The sequence below is a fragment of the Diprion similis genome, chromosome 2 (assembly GCF_021155765.1).
Source record: "Diprion similis isolate iyDipSimi1 chromosome 2, iyDipSimi1.1, whole genome shotgun sequence".
Classification (NCBI taxonomy): domain Eukaryota; kingdom Metazoa; phylum Arthropoda; class Insecta; order Hymenoptera; family Diprionidae; genus Diprion; species Diprion similis.
Window position 1 is genome coordinate 4,468,265 of NC_060106.1, and position 21,914 is coordinate 4,490,178.

The 21,914-nt window shown below is 38.0% G+C and overlaps 1 protein-coding gene across 5 annotated transcripts in view; it reads right to left on the reverse strand.

The window, feature by feature from the left end:
- Positions 1 to 21,914, reverse strand: part of LOC124416619 (stress-activated protein kinase JNK) — a 103,429-nt gene that overhangs the window by 19,589 nt on the left and 61,926 nt on the right. For all 5 annotated transcript variants that reach the window (XM_046897860.1, XM_046897857.1, XM_046897859.1 and 2 more), the window contains exon 4: positions 5,410 to 5,461. The gene's annotated coding sequence lies outside the window, so the exon portion shown is untranslated. The remainder of the gene's footprint in view (positions 1 to 5,409; positions 5,462 to 21,914) is intronic.

Here is a 21,914-nt window from a genome sequence, read left to right on the forward strand (position 1 = left end):
ATCAAAACACTGCAGCAGCTCGAGTTGTTTGTTTATGTTTGCCAAGTGCACTCAAGAAATACCCCGGCTGTCCGGAACAGATCAGGCCGTACCGAAGAAAGGTAACGTAAACGAAAGACTCCAAGACTCCAAGCTCTCTGATCCATCCTCAAAATCCCGTGAACGAGTTTCCACTCAAACCTGGCAACTCAGAAGTTTTTTTGCGCGTTTTCAAAATTATTTTACTATACATGGGACAGTCCAGTCACTCAATTCTAAGTAATAACCGACAAAAGAACGAGTCGATGTCACAAGTGTCCATGAGTATTGAAATTCTGAAATTCAATACTGACAACTGGCTTCAAAAAGTTTTACTACCGTCATACGCAAATTATCCTAATACAGTAGGACCTCGATTCTATAGAGTTCGATTATTCGGATTCTCCACTCCTATCGCAAAAAATGGAAGTAGGCAAAACCTATGGACGGGGTTTGAGGTGGTACCGGAATTGGTTCTCTGGATACCTCGATTCCTGTGATCAGAAACGTGTAGAAAATCAGGAGAAGACACATTTTCACCATGGCACTGAAGTTGCCTATCCATTTGATTAATCAAGACCAAAAGCCATTTCCGAGACAAAAGTAGGGGTTCACCTCTGCGACATGAAATACAGCAAGGCATGTTTCGAGGATACGATGCGTAGGAAGACACGTAGTTGGTTAGTATGACCACACCGAATTGTCGGAGGTGGTTATTGTTGATATAAATAACCAACGATTCGCTGTGGCATCAGGTGGAGATGAACGCGCGGCGGCTGACAATTCTGATATTAAACTTCCTGCCTAGTGCATGAATTACACAGATTTGCTCTGCAGCAGATCTGCGCAACTAGCAGCGCATGGATTTCCCAGTGGACGAGGAAGGCCGGGCAGCTCAGCCAACAGCAAGCTCTCGACTCTGAAGCACTCGGACATCTGTCACGTGGATATTAGACCCTGGGACATGAACCTAAATCCATCCAGGCACCCAACTTACTGGCTGTACCCCATTTTCTGGAATAGCTACTGCTATACCCTCTTCGAAACGCCCCCGGCTTCAATAGACACTTAATATACGGTTAGAGATATTCATGTATTATATCGCGTAACCAAAGTGGGAGAGAGAGAGAGAGAGAGAAACGATATGAGAGAGAATTCCAGGTGATTGGTTGGACTATATTTTTTCCTATAGTACGGCAGTTCTACACGTCTTTACGAAAAATTTATCATACCATCGATTATTCCCGATGTTCTGCTATATTATTCATATACGAATGGTGGAATAGCTGCGCGATAAAAGCAATCGCTTTTATACTCTGCGATAAACCAATAGTTTAGTAGAGAATATCAATACGGAACCATAATTTCGCTTGTATTATTTTATCGTAAGCGAATCAATTGTGTTTCACTAAATCATATGCTTTTACTACTTTCCACTGAATTATTAGATGCAGACTTTAATCGAGGAGCTATTTACTCGAAAATTTGATGAGAGGCTTCGCTTCAAGAAAAGTATTCTCAAATCCTTGACCACATTCATGATCCTGAGAAAGAAATTGCCCATAAATTGTGCCAATGGAGTATTCATCCATTCTAGAAAGAGAGAAATTCCTCAACATACTTGAATAGATGATAATTTATTGAAGCTATAACCAAGAGAAAAAAGCCTTCAACAAAGAGTTGATACCTCGTTACATCTTAGGTTTAGAATTTAATGGTTATTTATATGGTCAGTAATCGATACTGTCTCTTAGATTAATAAGAGGAAATTTGTTTCTAACACGAATCGTGGACGAGGAGTCTTGACTGGAATACGGGCTGAAAATTTCCCTTGAAGCAGACTTGTTCAAAAAGAAACCTTCTCCCCATGGCTTTAATTCTCTGCTCTTGATTGAGGGTCTGCTGATGTGTCTGCCTCGATGCTCGCAGAGACTCTGTGATTATCAAGTTTCGCATGACTTTTTGGTTGACTCTTTAACGAATCGAGCTGTCTCCGGACCGCTTCACGTGTCCACGGCTAAAAATTTACAAACTCACTCCAGACTCGAGTGCCTTTGATAAATCTGGCCTTTCACAGCAAACTCAGATGTATAATAGCGGGACGATTGGAAACTTTGCTGACAATAAGACTTTTGAAATTGCGGAAATACGATCAGCTGGATTGAATGGAATTCACGGAGTAAGATAATCGCGAACACTTTGGCGCTAACAAAAAAAATACGACAGATGCTCTTCGGAAGGAAGATTTAGAAGGACGAAAAAAAAAAATGTTCAAAGTCGTGCAATCAGATTGTGCAGAGAAAGCGAGACGAAGATGAGTAGTATTGACAAACTCTGTCAACTCGATAGAAGCCATGACAACTGGAAAGATGCATTCTTTGGAGGCAAACGATATGCTGAATAATTGAATGGAGAACTTTGGGAATAGTCAAAATGACATTTCAAATACTAATAAATGGATTTTGATGCTATTTGAACACGACGTTCGTGACAGAAAAAGTTGAAATTCTGGTGAAAATTCAATTTGTTTTACTTTCTTGGAGAAAAAAAAAATTACCAATTGGTAAAAATCGATTTTTCGTCGAGTTTACTTGCCTAGAAGACCAAAAAAGTGAATTTTGCATAAGAACTGAGTCTTCATCACGTCTTGTGCAATGTGTAAAAAATTAAAAAAATATCTAGAAGTCGAGAACTTATTTCAAGTCACAATCTCATCATAGTCGACTGCTTGAAACTGTCAAGTCGAGAGTCACGTGAACGGAAAATACGATGCACGCGTTCGTTAAAAATCCTCCCGTCATCGCTTGAGTTGTGACAGACGTTCTTCGAGTAATTCGACGTCGGTTTTGGCTGTAGATTAAAACTTCTCTCGTATTGTACGTGGCTGTTGTTGGTATCATAACGAGGTATCGCGACTAAGCAGACGACAATTATCCCTGTTTTGAGGATGAAATTGATTATTTATCAACTTTAACCGACGCATGAAATATTTTGGGTCCAAATTTTCGTATCTCTAATTTACTCTGTCAACAAAATCTTGCGTGATGTTCTTCGTCAACGTAACGCATTCTATTCGATAATTATATCATCCGTCGCATCCTCCGTCTAGTCTGACGGATGCAGTAAAATGTATAATTAACTGACAGAATAATTAGACGAGAAGAAATATTTTTAGAGTAGTAAAAAGGGGATATGGGAGAAACAACACACCGTAATCACTATAATTTAAGACTTGAAACGCTAATTGTGTTGCTGTCAAAAAAAGTAGCTGTTGAAATGAACAGATGAGCAGAAAAAGATCTCATCGAAGAATTTGATTCGACATCGTCGTATCGCAAGTTAACATTTCGTTGGCAAAATTTTACGTGATTATTTACGTGGTTAATATTTCATATAACTTTACTAGATCATAACTCAGTCAGTTGAGATACGACGATTTCTCGATCAAATTCTGAGCTACGATGTTATTCTGCTCAGCCGTCGAAACGATACTTACTCGACGTTATAGATTGAAGGTTGGTTTGAACCCCATGAAACGGGTTTGCTGAAAATTTTTTAGGACACAACCGCGAAGAGTCTGATTATTATTTAGCATAATACGAAGAAGCGGGTGACTCGAATCAGAGAAAAGAAGGAAAGTGATTCAAGTTCCCATTTCAACGCAACTGAGCCGAAAAGCTTGGCTTGGCCGGCTAGAATTTGATTGTGAAAGGTTTATACGAAGTCGTCTCAACTGTCCGTTCACACCCAGCCGGTGGTCATCTAATCTCTAATCTCTCATCTCCCGTCTTTCGTCTCTCGTGTCAGTTCGTTCTGCTCTTCTTTTAACTGCAAAACTCTCTCATAAGCCACGGAGAAACGGGCTACAAATATTTTTAACGACTCTGATACGAGCCAATGAAAGCATTTCGTTCCCAGTCGTCTTTGGCGGACCTCCGCGAAAGCCGAGAAACCGCGGAGACAGAAAAAGACGAAAAAATATTATGAAGAATAAAACTTTGACCTACTGCGGCAGATCCTGAAGAACGCCTCTGAGCAGTCAAATATATTCGGGTTTTAGGCTATTATTAGGATCAGATATCACGTCCGTCGAGGACTCGTCGTGTTGCTTTTCTAAACTATATTACCTGCAGACTGAAGACCGACACACGTTGGTGCGTCGATACATACTTGCCAATAACAATCAACATAAAAAATTAATAAAAAATAAGACTCGAGATCCGACCGTCCAACCAAGATCAGGACAGCCATCTAATTTAGTTACAATTTCACAGGTGAAATGACAGCGTTGAAAAGCTCTAGACGCTGTAGAACAGTTGAATCAATTAAATTTTTTTTTTTTAGGGACCCAGAAACATGATCTGAATATTTCATCGTAGACTTTCAGAATTCAACACAACGCGTTTATTATATATTTATTATACTTGAATTATCATTTCCCTGCCAACTGTTTGCTGTTTAACTTTTTATCAATGATTTTATCGAACTTTTAGCTACCGTTATGCTTTTTTTTTATACCTTTATAGGTTTTAAGCAAAAAATTTTATACTTTTTGAAAAACTGCTGCGAAACACGCGAGGATTAACTGAATTATACCGTAAAACGGGGTTTAATAGATTTTACGTATTTTGTGGGTAATGATTTAACGAGAAATAAAAATGTAAAATAGAATCGTAAAGTATCAGACTCGTATTAGACTGATAAACCTACAAATTTCAAACAAAACGGAATGATATTTTACGACCGTTCGAAACACATTTCTATGAAGTCGTACGACACGTTAGCTAACATTTACGACACTGCTAATGAGAATATAAAAGTAGAAACGCTAGTGACTGCGGGAGTTGATGGGCATAAAGTATATCAACGCCGTGGTTCTGCGCAGTTATTGTTCAGACTATTAATCATTTTTTTAGGATAAAAAGCAGTCAGCTTATAACGTATATTCTCGACTATATTCTAGCTGCCAAAATTTTTTAATTTTATCCGTGAATTGGCTGGTGCCGATTGATACTGATTGAATTCTTTGAATTTTTCGGTGTTTGATCTATGACGTACTTTTTCAGTGTTTTATTTTCCAAACGTAATTAAGCGGTCACTTTTGCTTTACAAATTAAGTGTTAAATAGTACAATTGCAACCTGATACCTATGAAATTGGACGTAACTAGGTATTTTAGCAACGTGTTCAAAGTCTTGAGAGCTTAAGAGCTACGGTAAAAAAATTTTTAAAATATATCAGTATTTATAAAAACAACAACAACGACAATAATAATAATAATAATAATAGAACTCAAGGTATGGAAAGGTCTGTGTATAGAGAAAATGTAGTTTCAAATGGTGTTTAAATAGTGAAAATGTTTAATACGTTTATAAAACTGAAAAATACTCACATGACTGATAGATCCGTGACGCTCGACGTCTTTATTCCTCTAATCTCGCCGTCTGAAACAGAGAAAAGGAAAATCATAAGTACTGGAGTTGCTGCATGCACATTCAAGCGCGTTGAACATCTCTGATTAAGAGCCGAAAAAACAGAAATTAATTTCGCGTCTTCTCTGGCTCGTCGAACGATACTCTTGTATTGTACAAGAAGAGATGATAAAAGGAGAATTATTGTGAAGCTTTGATTAAAAAACCGAAGCAAACAGCGACTGCTGCTGCTGCTGCTGCTGCTGCTCGGAAGTCGTATAATTCAACATACAGCCACGCTGTCTGCTGTTCACATAGGTACACGTGTACCTGTTAGGTGGATCCGAGTCTCTCAACGTAAAAAATATACCTCGAAGTATGTCGAATCAAATTGCTCTAAAGTTGTTGGTTGTGATAAGTGCTAGAACTTCTAAACTTGTGCGATATCGAATGATATAATTTTTTAATAATATTAAAATAATATTTTTTTCTAAGTTCGCAGTTTCTTCTACACTACCGTGCAAAATTTCACGCAGCATTTGAATTGGCGAATAACTAGTTCGCGATTAGTCAATTTCGAAGGGCTGACGCTGAGATTGAACTTGTGGCTTTACAAGTGGCTGACTGCCAGTTTGTCATATCCGGGTTTTCGTTGCAGAAGTGGAAGGAAAATTGCAATCGCGTTGCTTACGTAGAAAATTGTCAAGAATTCATCCCGGTAATAAACCTCAATTTACGAACAACAGGTGCTGCGGGCTTCGCAGCGTTGCGACAGTGTGGCTGCCCGGTTTTATTAATGAACGCGACGGGATGGAAAGAATTTGGAGGAGAAGTGTGCTCGCGAGGAGAACATCTGGCAGCGAAGAAGGATGGTAAGGAGGAGGGAAGGAGGGGGGGGGGGGGGGGAGAAAGGAGAGTAAGCAGAGACGGTTCGGACGACGTTGGAATTTTGCGTATCTAAAAAATGTCGCCAATGTCAGTGGCAGACGGTCGTTGAGTATTTATAAATCGGAGGAGGAGCGTCCGGGTTGCCAGGAGTTACAGACGGCGGCGAATTTGCAAACACCGGAGATTTGTCGGACGGGGCTTTAGGACACGCGAAACCATCCAAGTCTATCTTCGCACACGCTGCAGACGTCCTCGAGTCTCTAATTCAGCTCTCTCTCCCTCTCTCTCTCTCTCTTGCACACGCACTCTCTTACTTTACTTCCTTCTCTGAAAACTTAGAACGATGATATGTTCAAGAGAATTCTAAGAAATGAGATGCACGCTATTATCTTAGAAAGCCCAGGTGGTTTTGGATGGACATATTCAGATGAGAGGTGCTTTTGAGATTTTAACGGTGCAGGTAAAGTGCTTTTGTAACGATCATCCGGCTATTATAGCGAGAGAATATTCTAAAGCTATCGAATTCTTTTTTTTCTCCACAACATTTGCGATTCGTATGTATATTTATGATAAATCAACGATAACATTTGCGAAAAAAATTGAACCTTCAAAATATTGGGTTCACAAGATTTTTTCATCTTACTAAACTGAATTAAAATACATACAGTATGGTTATAAGATTATTGATGTTATGCATAGTTGGGGTGCGAAAAAATTTACAAGTATACCAAAACAATAACACAATAATAAATAAACTTACAGTTAATGGCTGATGTGATATGATCCAAAGAAGACTGTAACCTTCTTAATTAATATACTTAATTGTTTGAATAATTGAATATAACATATGTACTGCAAAAAATATGTTCCCTTCTGTGTATGCAATTCCTCTAGCGTATATTTCGAATTGTATAAACAGAATATATGTGTATAGGTACGAATTATTTATTGTATGAAATATCTGTTAAAGATAAGTGTAGCAAAAAAAAAAAAAAAATAATACTTTTTTTTTTATAATTGAAAATCGACCGAGAAAATAAGTATTCGGTAATTCAGTATGTAAAGAAATTTTGCATCTTTTCAAGTATAAACGGCTGAGTTGCATTTTCAAAATTATAACTTTGTCGAGAGGATGAAATCGATGGATAGATTAAAACAAAAACAAAAAAAATTCAAGATGCACAGTGATATGAAAATTGGTTCGGAAAATTGGACCAGAGTTTCATTTTTTTTTTTCTACACGCGGGTGAAACTTCGAAACATCTTTATATATATATATCAAATAAGAATCTTAGGTATGAAAGACAGAGATCCTCACTAGATAGTACCGAATAGATTATATATCCGAGTGTGATCTACTATACATTTGCATATACAAAAAAGCAAATGAAAAAAAAAAAGCAAAATTACAATGTGAAAAAACGTTGAAAAAATAAATAACAAATTCGTCAAATGTCGAAGAGTGCAAACCACCATGCACGGATAAATCGAGGTATGTTTGCGTTGGCGGATGCACAAAGGACACCGCCGACCGTCCGTAGCAGTCGGATGGAGATCGAGAAAGACGACGCGTGCCTGAGTCGTGTTACTTTTCATTGCTCTGTTTTCATTCCAGGCCTGCAAAGTTATGCAAGCGACGAGTGTCGCTGCCAGTGTCCGAGACCTAAGGACGACATCGACACCGGCTAAACTATTTGTGGTTAAGGAATGCCGTTGATTGGACTGAAATAATACATCCCGTCTAGCTGCTGATCTACGCGGCTCATTCCCGTCAACTTGTTCACTTTTATTTGCGTAGATTATGTACATCATTCGTAGAGGATACAAGATTACAATAATTCACTATCGTTCCACGATCCAGGCTTTAATTTGGCGCGTTATAGTAGCTTTTTTGTACGTTTCGATCTATGTATCTAAAGATAATCTTCACCGGCGTGAGATAAATTTCATAGCCATATGTTTTCTTTGAATATAAGTTACAGTTTGCTGATTAAGAAAAACAGATTCATTAACGTTAGGATTATTTTGTAACTATTCTAGAACTCGATTCTTCACATCAGTGATAGCTAATTTTGGATGGTCACATTTTTACAAACTCCTGTAACGATTAGTTTATCGATGATTGGTCAGTGACGACAATTACGCGTATCGATAAATGTGACAGCATTTTTCATGTCGATCAGGAATTGTCGGTATTGGTAATAAAAATGGCAGAGAAAAGAAGCCTTTTTAATGATCAAGTATAAGGATATTCATACCCTTTTCTATAACATTAGCCATGCCATCGTCGATATTTACCATTAAAGAAAAGAAAGTATCTATTAAATTTGCAGGCAAGCTATGGATGATAGTTTGATGGATAGGAAATCCGAGACTCGTCACAGAAGTAAGAAAACAATATCGACAAACGATCTGTCAGTCGACGTTGTTGTTTTGTACAATATATTATAATCGTCGAAATGGAATATAAATATTCGTGAAATATTGCAACCCTAAAAATACTCAACTTTTTTCTTTTCTTTCCTTATTTATTTTTTTTTTTTTTCAGAAGATAAAAATAATTCATCGTTCTTACATCAAGTTTAAAAAACGTAAGTCCTTCATATTCGATTTAAAAAAAATATTCAACCTGATACCAGTTATTTCTTTTATTTTTTAAGCAATTAGGGGAAAAATGCTTAACGGATTCAACCTAAATTGTACCCTAAACGAATGGCTTACTAATTCTCATAGGTGACGACGGACCTCCGTCGTAGTGATTTAGTGGACGAATAAAAGTGCCTTAAAGCATCAATTTTTTCTCCTTCCTCCGTTGCGCTCATTTTTTCTTCTCTTTTTTCACCTCACCGGCGTATATGAAGTGACCCGATAAAGCCGACTAATCAACGTCGCGAAAAACCGCCGACGATCGAATTCAAGATTACATAATACGATTCGATGCAGATAATTCCAACCGCACGGTTGAATTCATTAAAGTGGAGACGATATTAAAAAACCGAAAGTTTAGAAACCAATATATCCTGAGAGTTTATCGAGTTATCGTACAAGGTCTGAAGCGAAATTTCAAAATTTAATATCCAATATTCAATCCTTGTCAGTTATAGACACTGCAATATTAATATTGTCCATCTTTGAATTTGTTATTCTGCTATAAATTACTGATCAAGTTCTTTTTCACAATTTTACAAATGGCGTTCTGTTTTCGTTGTTTTCAGATTTTCCTGCACCCCCCCCTCTGAAATTGGCACCATCACATGACAGATTCCTCGTGACCGGAAGCACGATAGATCAGCTTAACGCGTATCGCCGGCGTTTATTCAAGATTTGGCAAGCCATGTAGAAGTGGTGGCTGTAATCAAGTGTCTCGCGAGGGTCTTTTCGTATACAGTTTGAATACGTACCAATTAACGATTCTTGACTGACACATAACACTTCGACTCCAATTTAACGCGGCAATTGAGCTAAAGTTAGTTTTCGCGGCCTGTGTGGTCGGCGATTTAGGTTCCTATATAGATATATATACGTACATACGTGGCGTCGAGGCGAACAAGAAATGGTCAAAGTGACCACAGCGAAGCCTCTAAGTTCGACGAGTGTCTATAATTATGCATGACGAAAGTACAACTGCAATGGAAGTAACGTCATGTTTTTTTATTCGAAAGATGGGCGAAAAAATTGTAAAACTAAAGTTAATACATTGTACGTACTTGAATCTAATTCAAATAGTATCTCCTTGACACAAACAAAAAGATAAATAATAAATTTCAATTTAAGCAATTATTTTATTTTGTTATTTACCTGAGGCAACTTGTCAAGGTTAATTTTTACGAACAATAAGGCATTTTTGTATGCAAATGATTCTACAAAAAGTCTGCAACGTAGAACCGTTGTTACGAGTTACAGGTGAGAAGCTTATGATAACTAAACGCTTAATTAAAAAATATTTTTCTTGCAAAAACAACAACAACAACAACAACAACAATTCATCGATGTGTAATATCGGACGATGAATATCCTCTGTGACTGTATGAATTATAGAATAATCATGCAATCTCTAAATTTGTGACGAATTGACAATATTTTTAAACGATACATACAAACGTTGATTTTTTTACTACTAAAAAAATATTGCATTTTAAAATACATTCTATTCGATTACATTACTCGCACGTATTCAGTTTATGAATTGATTTTCTATTACTACTACAATTCTCTTGTACTCGATCACTGCAGAAAACTCTAATAAAAGACAATTCTAAGCTTAAATTGTGGTACTTGGACATAACTTGGCGACAACGAGGAGAATCGTATGGAAATTGTTTGTTCTGAAGAATTATTAAAGTAAAATTTTAATCTCTGCTAATCAAAAATAAAAGATATTTTAACCGGACGTTTATTCCTGCAGCCCTTTGTCTCGCATTTAATTATCTTTAGTCTAATTAACGTAGTAACTTAACGAGAGTCGCGTTGCACCTTGAAAATTCTGACTTAATCCTTAAGACGAGTAAAATTTGTCTTTCAGTGACCAAGAGAGGCAACTGATTGTGAGCCAAAACTAAGGAACGAACGTGAAGTATACACGCGCCATATTATATCGTCCTAGATAAGACGATATACGACTTGCTCTAGGGAGAGATGGAAAAGCACGTGTTTCAAATTCTTGACTGAAACACTTTTTGGCGCGAATTAGGTGCCTCGACCTGCGCCAAGAATTATAAACTCACGCCGCGAGCTTCTACGCGTGCGTAAAAAATTCAACTAGAAGAACCGGGTTAAGTAAGTTTCCAAGAATGCTTTCAAACCTGACGTTTATACGTTTGATATAACACGATCATAAATTAAACCTCGAAACTTAACGCCTTGGCGCAGGGACTTTGCTGGTACAGTTTAACGAGCTGATTCTCGAGATGACGTCGGTATAATACGAGCAACATCATAACGGAAATCAAAGGCCAAATGTGCGCACACATACACGATCATCTCTGTTTGGACGAGGGAGGCTGTTGAATTTTTGACGAAAACGAAAGGGCTGAAACAACATTAACTTTTTCCAGGTGCAACAAAGATTTTCGCTAAAATTTTCTCTTTCATTTTCCCAAATAATTAATTTTCATTAGATGCTTATTACGATACTGAATGTAAACGACGTGAACTCGGTTATAATTAATAAAGTTGAATATCGTAAAGTTGAAGATTTTGAAGCTGGATTATGTTTGTTCCCGAAAAAGTATTCACTGAGTTGCGCAAGTTACACATTCTTCTGATGTTGCTAATGAATACAAAAATGAGAATTGAAATGGGAACATTATAAATGACAGAAGGCACGAAAAAAGACGCTGGAAGTTGTGTAAGTGGAAAAATAAGTCGGAAGACAGTATTTCTTTTGTGAAATATACGTAAGTTATAGGAATATTACACGTATAGATATCTGCCTCGAGAAAAAAAATATATTTACTTGATATATACGTTATATATACTACACATACCTATATATCCAAGGGTTGTTGGATCGGTCCATTAGGAAATTGGTATCACGTGACGTGGAGGAATTGACATTCTGTTACAAACTGAATGGAAAAAAGCTGCGTAAAGTTTTGTTGTTAAAAACCTCAGAGCTTCGAGTTGCTTGCAGGCCGTTTGGGTGTTCGCGATGCATTTTCGTTTCCCCCTGTACTTTTTATACGAATACAAACCATACATACGCATAAATAAATCCTCGCGAGAGTTGCGCTTGAATAAATATGATGACGTGCTTTTGTACATCGCTGAGGAAGAAACTAAAATACAGGAACAACGGAAAAGTAAATTCCGGATTCACCTCATGGCGGCGATTGTGAATGAGAAAAAAAGCGGCGAGAGAAAAGGGGAAAACGAAAGGATACAGGATAAGAGTAAAAAAAATATAACAAATCTTGATGAATATTCATTAACAGGGAACAAAGTTATTCGAACGTTAGTAACGAGGAATATAATCTGATTGGAAAGAATTTTTAACCCTCTTTTATAATTTAATATATTAACGTTGACGCAGTCATCATGCATATCGCTTCTTCAGCATTCATTACTTTAAATCCAAGCTTTTCAACCCTATCTGCGTTCTATCTACGTTGATTTACTCGGACAAGTTGGCAAAGAAAAATTGGTGAAATCGGAAGTTGGCGTAGCGTATAAAAAAGATAAATCAAACGAAAGGGAGCTTACAAAATCGCGTTTGACATTGCAGGTTATTCTGTGAATCTACGTTTCTTCAGTCAACTGTTGACAACTCTAGCAACTTGTCAATTTCTCAATCGATACCCTTTTGCGAGCTGGCCATCATCAGCTGTCTGCCACCCCCGGGGGTTATTTCGGTGGTTGGAAAATGACACCGTGCTAATCTTGAGTGTAAATCAATTATCTCAGAAGTTTATTCACTGGAACAGAGGGATGTCACTAGCAGGCTGAGGGGTGAAGCTGTGAAAGCTCGTCAAGTATTAGATATTACTCGACACTAACAAAGCGATACCTTTCAAGTGGTGAAAAGCGAATTAATGGAGTGACGTCAAAGTTATGTGTTAACGCCGCAAAACCCTCGGAGGATATAATTTACAACGACACATCCGTTCCCCAAATGTTTTCCGTTAACTTTCACTGGATCCTTCAGTTTTTTATCCATATTTTCTATGTCCAACGTTTAAAGTAGGTACCTAATAGCTAAAATTTTCTCCTACCGCGTCCGCGTCTTAAAAATTTATGACCCTTGTCTGGTCTTTTCTCTACCCAATCCCACAACTTGGACTTCCTTTCAATCTTAAATATTTTTCAATAGTCCAAGTCCCTTTAGCCAAAGCGGATGTGTTCATTCCGCGAGTAATTTTTTTCAGCAAATCTCAATCTATGCTCGTGTATCAATTAAAACATGACGTCGTTTGAAGAAAGCTGAGATACATTATGATTATTATTATCATGATTATGCGAAGCAAAGTGCGGCAGCCAACATGTTCCAAAGATTGATAGGAAGAAGGCGAAGAGGATTCTGACGACGAGAATATACGGGCACCTACTTCAGACGGTGTAGGGTTTCTTGTTTGTCGAAAATCTGTTGTTTAAACAGGAAATGACTTTGACCGAAAACTCGCAGGACGCAGGGGTGCAGAAACCAAAGTGCAGGGCGTTGAGACGTGAAGCTTATCTCCTTGAATTTCACGTCAGCTTTCTGTAGCTGCGGGTTTCAAACCTTTCATCAAATTTTTTTGGCCCAAAATTTCGTCAACTGATTGCCGGCGAAACGAAGAGTTTCTCTCTCTCTCTAGCTCTCTCTCTCTCTCTGTGTCTAAGGGTATAAATAAAATCGCGTACCGAAGCCGAAGAGAAAGGAGAACAAAGCCTCTTCACGGTTGCCTCCTTCATCGCGCCCCAACGAGTATCGAGTCAACCATGATGAATTTCCGCAGACAAACGAGCTTCAGGAAAGATCGCGGGAATTTTGGCGACGTTCACTCATCGCGGAAGATTTTCACAAAGTTGAACTTTCAACATGTGAAAGCGTTTTTTTTTTTTAAGTAGTGATTGATTTTCTCTTTTTTTTATGTCAATACGGCATGTAAATTGAAGGACATTAGTGTTATTTATGAAGCAGTTTCACTGTCAGATTTTCTGATCAATCATTGATTTCAATCTCTAGATCTTTTCAGCGAAACCATATAACTATAAATATAAACTACAATGATGTTGATTTGGTGCAAACCGTGGTTGCTCTCATACAGCAGGTAAAGGCGCTACCGCGAATGGTGAGGGGATTATAACGTCGATTAGCAAGTTCCCAGTCATGAGCAGGTTCTTGTCTCTTGGGAAATATTACATAGCCGTGGATCATTAGTTTACCATCTAAGTATAACCTTCAATAAGATAGGCGTGAGCGCATCGCGATGTGCTGACGGTGCGCCTAGTCTCTTCCCTTTTCTGATTTAACGTTGTTTAGAAGTCTATGCTGGGGGAAATTGATGTAGTAAAGGTGTGTGGATGTGTGGATTTCCAAGGTGGAGAAACGGGATTTGATTTAGCGCGTGCTAGGCGAGGGAGGAACGCCGTTTCGTCTTTCGTCGATTATTGCATTAGATTGTTTTGGAAATACTGGTTATCTGACGACTACATGATTCGACGGAAACTTCAACTTCAGAATTAATTTGAGCTACTGGTACAAGCAGTGGTATTAATTTCTTGGAAAAACTGCGATTCGATATGGCTAATGGGGCTAATAATAGAGATTGAGTCTAGACGCCAGACTATGGCGAATAAGTCTAGAACTCCGAGATGGAGATTCCAAGATTGCCATGGAAACAACTGCGACGACAGATCGTTGGAAGCAAGCTCTCGACCGTTTACATTCATTCAACATCAAAATATAATCTGGTTTTATTGAAAAATAATAATAAATGATTATATACGAGAAGCGAAATACATGAATATATGTATATATTAGGGTGGCGCAAAAAAACCGACAATTTTTTTTTTGAGTCTCGTGGGACAAAATGTTAGTTTTTGATGTTTTAAGAGCCCACTCCAAAGGACAGTTCGAAAAAAAAATTTCAAAAGGTCACTCCGCATTTTTTTAAACGTCAGAAATCGTCAAAAATCGATTTTTTTTTTATATAATTTTTTTCTCGTTACGGTATAATTTTATAGACAAAAAAAAATAAGTTTCCGAAATTTTCAGTTCAAAATTTGAATTTTGAAAGGTCTCTCATAATTTTTTTTCAATTTTTTGGTTCATTTATTTAGATCTTTTCGAGCGTCCTTTTAATATTCATATTAAAATTTCATAATTTTTTTTTCTTTAATTTAGTAAGAAAGAATCGACAACAATACACCACGACATGAATTAAAAATCGAACAAAATACTGAAAGTATAATTTTTTTAATTTAATTTTTTAACGATTTTTGACATTTTTTAAAATTTGGAGCGACCTCTTAAATTTTTTTTTTAGCTGTCCTTTGGAGCGGGATCTTAAAACATCAAAAACTAACATTTTGTCACACGAGACTCGAAAAAAAAAATAGTCGGTTTTTTCGCGCCACCCTAGCATATATATAAATCCTATTGTTTTCAGTGCGCAATTTATTCACTGCACTTTCTTCAAATCATTATTGATTCCGACTTAACATCTCGAATATTGGGTAAATTAAAATGGGAAGAGAGAAGAAGAGAACTTTTCTTGGTTGATCAGTCTGAGACGAAATCTGCGTCGATGAGTTTGGCAGAATTCTGCAGAAACATACTCGACGCGTTGTCGAAATCAACAAAGTCACTCACGATCTGTGCTCTCTGAAGTCTTAAAAGTTTAAAAGTTCAACAGCAGCGTCATTTTTGTTAGAACTTGCGAGTTCCCGTGAAAAGAAACTATCAGTAGTGACGAAGCTAAAAAAATCCAACCACGTACCATAAATTCTGCTCTTACCCTCTTCCCTCCTTCTCTAATCAGTTTCAACCATTCTAGTATATTAAAATAGAAAAGAAAGAAAGAAGAATCACATTTCTCGGATGAAAGTTGACCAGGATTTTGTAACAGAAAGTGTCCACTGCCAACAACCTATTCCTTAACCTCAAAGTTAGGACTGGATCCTGATGGTTCGGTAGGTACTCGAGGTCTCTTGCATCCGTCACGTAACACAGAGTATATCGAGTCTGGGTCCCAGAGGAATATTTTTTTTCCTCTTCTTCGTTACACTTCTCGTCGCGTTGAAGCGCTGAGCTTGACTTATTTCAGGATTTATTCAAGCTTCTTGGGCTGCTGCGTTGCCCGTAGGTACGTATGTTCTTCGCGTAAATGTGATATATTTGCCGAGTATTGAGTTCTTATTTTTTCGTTATAAACTTCAATCTCTCGTACAGCATCTCTCGTATATCAACTTCTGTCGGAGAAACTGGTTGTTATACGGATACATAAAATATAATCGAAAACGGTTAAAGCGAATTGAGGATATTAGTCTCAAGCCAGCCTACAACGTAGTATTAAATAATTCTGGCGAATGTCAGTCTTGCAAATAGTGTGGGTGGACAAATTTCAAAGCAAAAATATGTATTAGTGAAACACCGACATTCGTCAGAGTCTGCGGAGCACCGCGAAAACGGGCGGGAAAATTTATTAACGAGTATGTATGAGCTATACTTCGCGAAAGTATGTGATATATCAGACCGGGCATGTTGCGTAGCTACTACCTAGCATCAGGGATAAGTATTAGGTACGTACAGCTGAAAACTTTCAACCACTTGATACTTGAAACCGCGGAGAAACCGCAGCTGCCTGTACATTTCGGCACATCGATAGAGCGCTAATTCACACGTAAAAGCTTTCAAGGATTTGATTTATGAAAATCAAGGGGAGAGAGTAAGGGCAAAAGAGAGAGAGAGAGAGAGAGAGAGAGAGGGATGCAAGCTGGATGGCGAAAGAAGGAAAAACAGAGGCGTGTATGTATATAGTTATATACCGTTGCATGTAGCGTTCGAGTTTAAAGTCTAATCCAGGCGACTGCGACTGAGAGACGAGTCGAAGGCGGGTCTTCGTCGCCGTCGCGGTGTCATAAATTTTAACGAGGATTTCGCGATATAAATATATATGAGAGTTTTTCAGCCGGTATCATACACGGCTGTGCTGCGTTAATAATGCAAGTCCATAGGCAGGCGCACTCGCGCATTTCCGTCGGCTCATCGTCAGTCGCTCGTTGACTGACAAATATTTCCGAAATTCTGGATCGAACTGCTCAAAACTCCCGTCGCCTTCCTAGGCTTCTTTCAATTATTTCGACCCTCCGTTTTTTCACACAGCATAAACTGGGTTACTAAAATTTTACCCTAATTCTTTCATAAGTAGATAAAATTTCGATCAATCAGGTTTGATTGAAACCTCTACACTGATGATAATAATAATAATAAGATATTAAAGAAAAAATTAAACTTGTTAAGCTATCCAAAAGGAAAAATGATAAACTTTAGAATAAATGTAACTTAAAGATTATGATAGGTACTCTGATATCGAAAAGAGTATACGGTCATTCGAGAATTATTTATGTTTCTCAACACCTGCTTCAAATTTTGGATTTTCTAAGCCTGTGGAGCGAGCGTAAGGTGGCTCATTTCCGCACGATACGGTAAAGCAACGTTGGCGCATAAGCATAACTGAAATGCTATATTTTACACACGAGGGTTTTCGTTGGGACGTGCGCATTTTCGAATAGCTCAATTTTCCACACCGAAAATGATCGTAGAGGTAACCTAACCTCATTTTCACGTGCTGTCAGCGGCAACTTCGTTGCAGCTCTCAAATGAAACTTTTTTTCACGAGTATTGGAAAAAAAGTGCGTGTCACAAGTGGGAATGCGACTTGCTTTTGAGACTGACGTTGTAAATTTCAGACTTATAGGAAATCGCTTACTTTCCGCACTTGTAACACAATATACTATTCCCGGATAGAGAATTTCTGATTGGCACTTTATAACTCGTTCAGAAAACGTCACATAAGTGAATACCTGGTACAATTGGCGCATGGTGAACGTGAAGAGGTGAAGTTTACATATAAGTAAACAGCAGATGCTGGAGTGGTTAGTCGGACAGAAAATAGAAAAAAGACCAGACCCCTAGCTTCGGAGCGCAGATGCTGAGAGCAATATAACGCTGCAGTAAAATGACCGTTCCGAGCACCTGCGGGTTTTTATGTTAAAGAAACCGAGTTGTTGTCGCCTTAGAACGTCGATCAATTTAAATCCATACCACTAGACTAAATCAATTTTAGATTCGCACCTTATCATTCTCCAGCCGATCTGTACGAAGGTATTATATATAAGGTATCGCAATAATTTTACTACGACGATTAGAGTGCGGACAGTAGCACCTACTAAAGGCTTGCGTCATTCGCATTCGACTCAAGGTTAGTCAGTGTCTGATTATAAGTAAGTATGCGCATATCACATGTGCCTGCAGTGCGATAAAAATATAAAATGAGCCGGAAGTCTTATTCCCAGTTTCGCAACGCAGATTCGAATGATTTTGTAAAAATTTGTTAGTTACAGAAATTTCAACTATTCTAGGTGTGTTTGAGGTACCATCAGTGATGACAGGACTTGCACGTATACAAGGAAGAAATTGCTAGGATGTCTTCGACGTCGTATCCTTTGCAGACACGGATTCGCAGTGGGAAAGAGAAAATTTTGACGGAGAACGACGGAGTTTCTCTCAGCAGTTCGGAGCACGTTGCACCGATGTTACAACGTCCAGACGCATAAATCAGCGAAACACGCGTTTCTGAGTTGCCTGTTATCCTCTCTGTGATGCATAGGCACGCGTGAATTCGTAATTTCACGGAATTGCGCACGGTTACCGTAAAATATTTCCCTCCACACGCGATACGATCTTCCGCAATTAATTAAATTGTCTACCCATACCGGTTCCTGGTACATCGTTAATTACTGCGGGTAAAGGATTTTCGCGAATCTCAACGCAGCGGCTTATCCTTTATTTCGTTTACGACTACATACGTACGTATATATATTCTTTTGTACCTCATTAAGCGGTGTGTTTGCAAATAATTACAACAGGCAGATATTTTCAGCAAATATTATCAACTAGATTTCAGGAATGATTGCTCACTAGAAACTGATAATTTATTATTACGCTTAAACTTTACGAATGAAATGGTAACAAGTTTTCAATACGGTTGAACTAAAAAAAAACGGATAATAACGGTAAGGAAAAATTTTTCCTGGGAATAGTGGATCATTTTGAAAGAGGGAAAAACTAAGATAAGGATAATTGTGCGGTAGATTATTATTACGGACGGGTTTGCATCTCGTCGAATAAACATTATTCTAAACGTTGTTTTTTAGAGGGTTGCAGTAAACTTCTCGTGTTATTTTATTTTTCTCTGGCGGGTTAAAATACTAGTTATACGTAACCTCGTATGCGATGGTAAAAGTGCATCGCATACTTTTAGTACACGCATTGCAGGGATGCAGAGCGGGACAATGATATGAGGCGTTCCTATTAAAATGTAAATTTCTTTTATATCCGTAACACGGATTGAACCAGGAATAGGCAAAGTTTGCGTATTGGTAGATATACAAGAGTTTAACTGCTGAAGCACGTGGCGTGAAGCATGAAACCGATGTGAGAGTAGTGAAAAAATATAAAATCCGTCATAGAGGGAGAGCCAGAACCCAATTTCCTCCCGGATCAAGGAAATAACTGTTTTTTTTCTGTATACTTTTCTTTTATACTCGGAGAAAAATGATTTGCAAAAAAAAAAAAAAAAGGAGATTCGATCACTCGACACGTAAGTTAGGTTCGATTTCATTGCCTCGGTAAATTTCACGAGCCGAAACGATTTCCAATCGGACGATATAATAAAATGACTCAAATTATTGGTCATAGTTTACGTAAATATGAAGAAGAGCGAGCGTTCGAGGATAAATGAATTTCGATATTCAGTCGACTAATCGATTTATCCTAGTTCTCAACATATCGATATAAAATTTATAGACGGCAGAAATTGCATCGCTTCGCTAAATGCACCTTCGCGTTTCTAATTCATCGCATCGATTCCATCCGTGACAATATTTTATGTATTACGATATATAAAATTCACATGATTTTCGGCTGGGAAGTTAATTTTATACTTTAAAAGACGAGTGAAATTTAAGAGCGATGGGATCAATGAAATGACACAGAGGGTAGTTTTATCTGTGAAATTTATTTTATACAAGCGTCTGCACGTATGAAAACGACGAAAAAGTCGTAAAGTTTGTCTCTCGTCAATTTTTTATTTACAATTGACTTGCAACTTTCATATGAAAATAAAATAAGGCATTCAAGAATCTAGATTCGAAGATCTTAAGGTGCCGCTGAAGTGACTTGAAAATATCAAATCGTGACGTCATAAATACGTGCAGCGCCTCTGAACGTTGAACGGTGAACTAAGGCCGCTGATTTCATTGGCTTGTTCTGTTAGATCCAACCAATGATGTCAGTTACAGATCGGAACATACTTCTTGTGGACCATAAACGGGCTGCTGTCACATGAAAAACGCGTATACGAATCGAGCCATGTTCACAAAAAAATAACTGATAGTATAAGTTTTCCCGGATAACGTGTGTGCTTTTGTACGTGTGAATCTCCCTGGCGAGGGTGAGAGAAATTGTGGAACAGTGCAATCAGTGAATATTCAACATGCGGTAGCTCCGACCGGCCATGTTTGTTGTCGCGTGATTTTATTCACTTCATCATTCTTTATTATAAACATTATCAGCGATTTGCCTGAGCAGTGACTGAGATTCACACGTACACTATTATTCAAGCTACGATTTAAAATATTTCCGAGTAAGATTCATACTCTCGTTATCGCAGGATTCGTATAAGCGTTTTCACCCAATTTCCCCGCTTCTGACGTCACGAAATATATATATGACATGCCAGGTCAGCGGGGCCTTAATACAGTGATCTCGTATAAATTCTAGGTAAGATTAGTTTTTAAGTCGTAATCTGCACTTTACCATCCGTTGATAGTGCTTCACAATCTTGTTCACTAGATCCTTGGAGATTGTACAACAAAAAGATAATAAAAAATGTACATGAATTTCTTTTTGAAATACGTTGTGAACAAGGAGAACGAAAGGAAAAGAAAATTTCCATAGTCTCGTCGATACATTACTGCAAGATGTTTGCTCATGCCATCGGCTCTATATAAAAATTCCATAGTTGCTTAGACGATGACCAAGATTCTGAAATATTCTATTATCAGCAACATTCTCTGTTTCATAAAACGAAAACTAATTTTTCCTTATACCTCGAATAAAGTCGGATCAATAGAGCTGACTGACATGGTGCTGCTATGAGAGAAAAAAGGTGTAAAAAAAAAAAGGTGCGAGTGAGAGAAAAAAGGGAATGGAGAAGACGCGAATAGGAAACGCAAGGAGCTCGCGGTCTCATTACATTCCCTCTATTCAACGTTCAAAGCTAAAAATCCTCCTGACCTACCGCCAGAAGGTTGATGAGAGAGAACGATATTCGTGAAGAAATCCTCTTCCTCATGAGTGGTTGAGCTATTTTCATTACGACGGATAGCGAGGATTTGTTAAGCGGTATTCAGCAGCAAAGCTGTTTCACGATGGCTCGTTTCTACCGCTGTTAGTAATAGAGGGTCGTCGTAATTGGACACCAGTAAAATATTATGTTCATCATCTATAACCACGAATGAATTGAATGAGCAGCCGACGCTGTTCCGTCATTCTTTCATTTTGCACAACACCGTTTCGTAATGACGTCTTCCTGTAGCAGCTCTGATTCCCATATTCAAGCTGTGAACTAACTTGGAGGAAGAACTTCAACATTTTGTATCAATACTTATTGCCAAGGTTCAGGATGAGATATGTCCTTCCATTTCGTAACGTGATACAGTGGCTCTTGAAAATGGATAGCATTTTCCTGACTGCATTTCCTCTTCGCGTTTTAGCCGTGAGCACACAGTAAAGGCGAAGTATATAGTTAGAAGCGAAGAGGTAAGTCGGTATCAGCCAATCCTTGGTCGGGACAATTCATTGCTCTGGTCTTATTTTCACTTCTATTTCAAC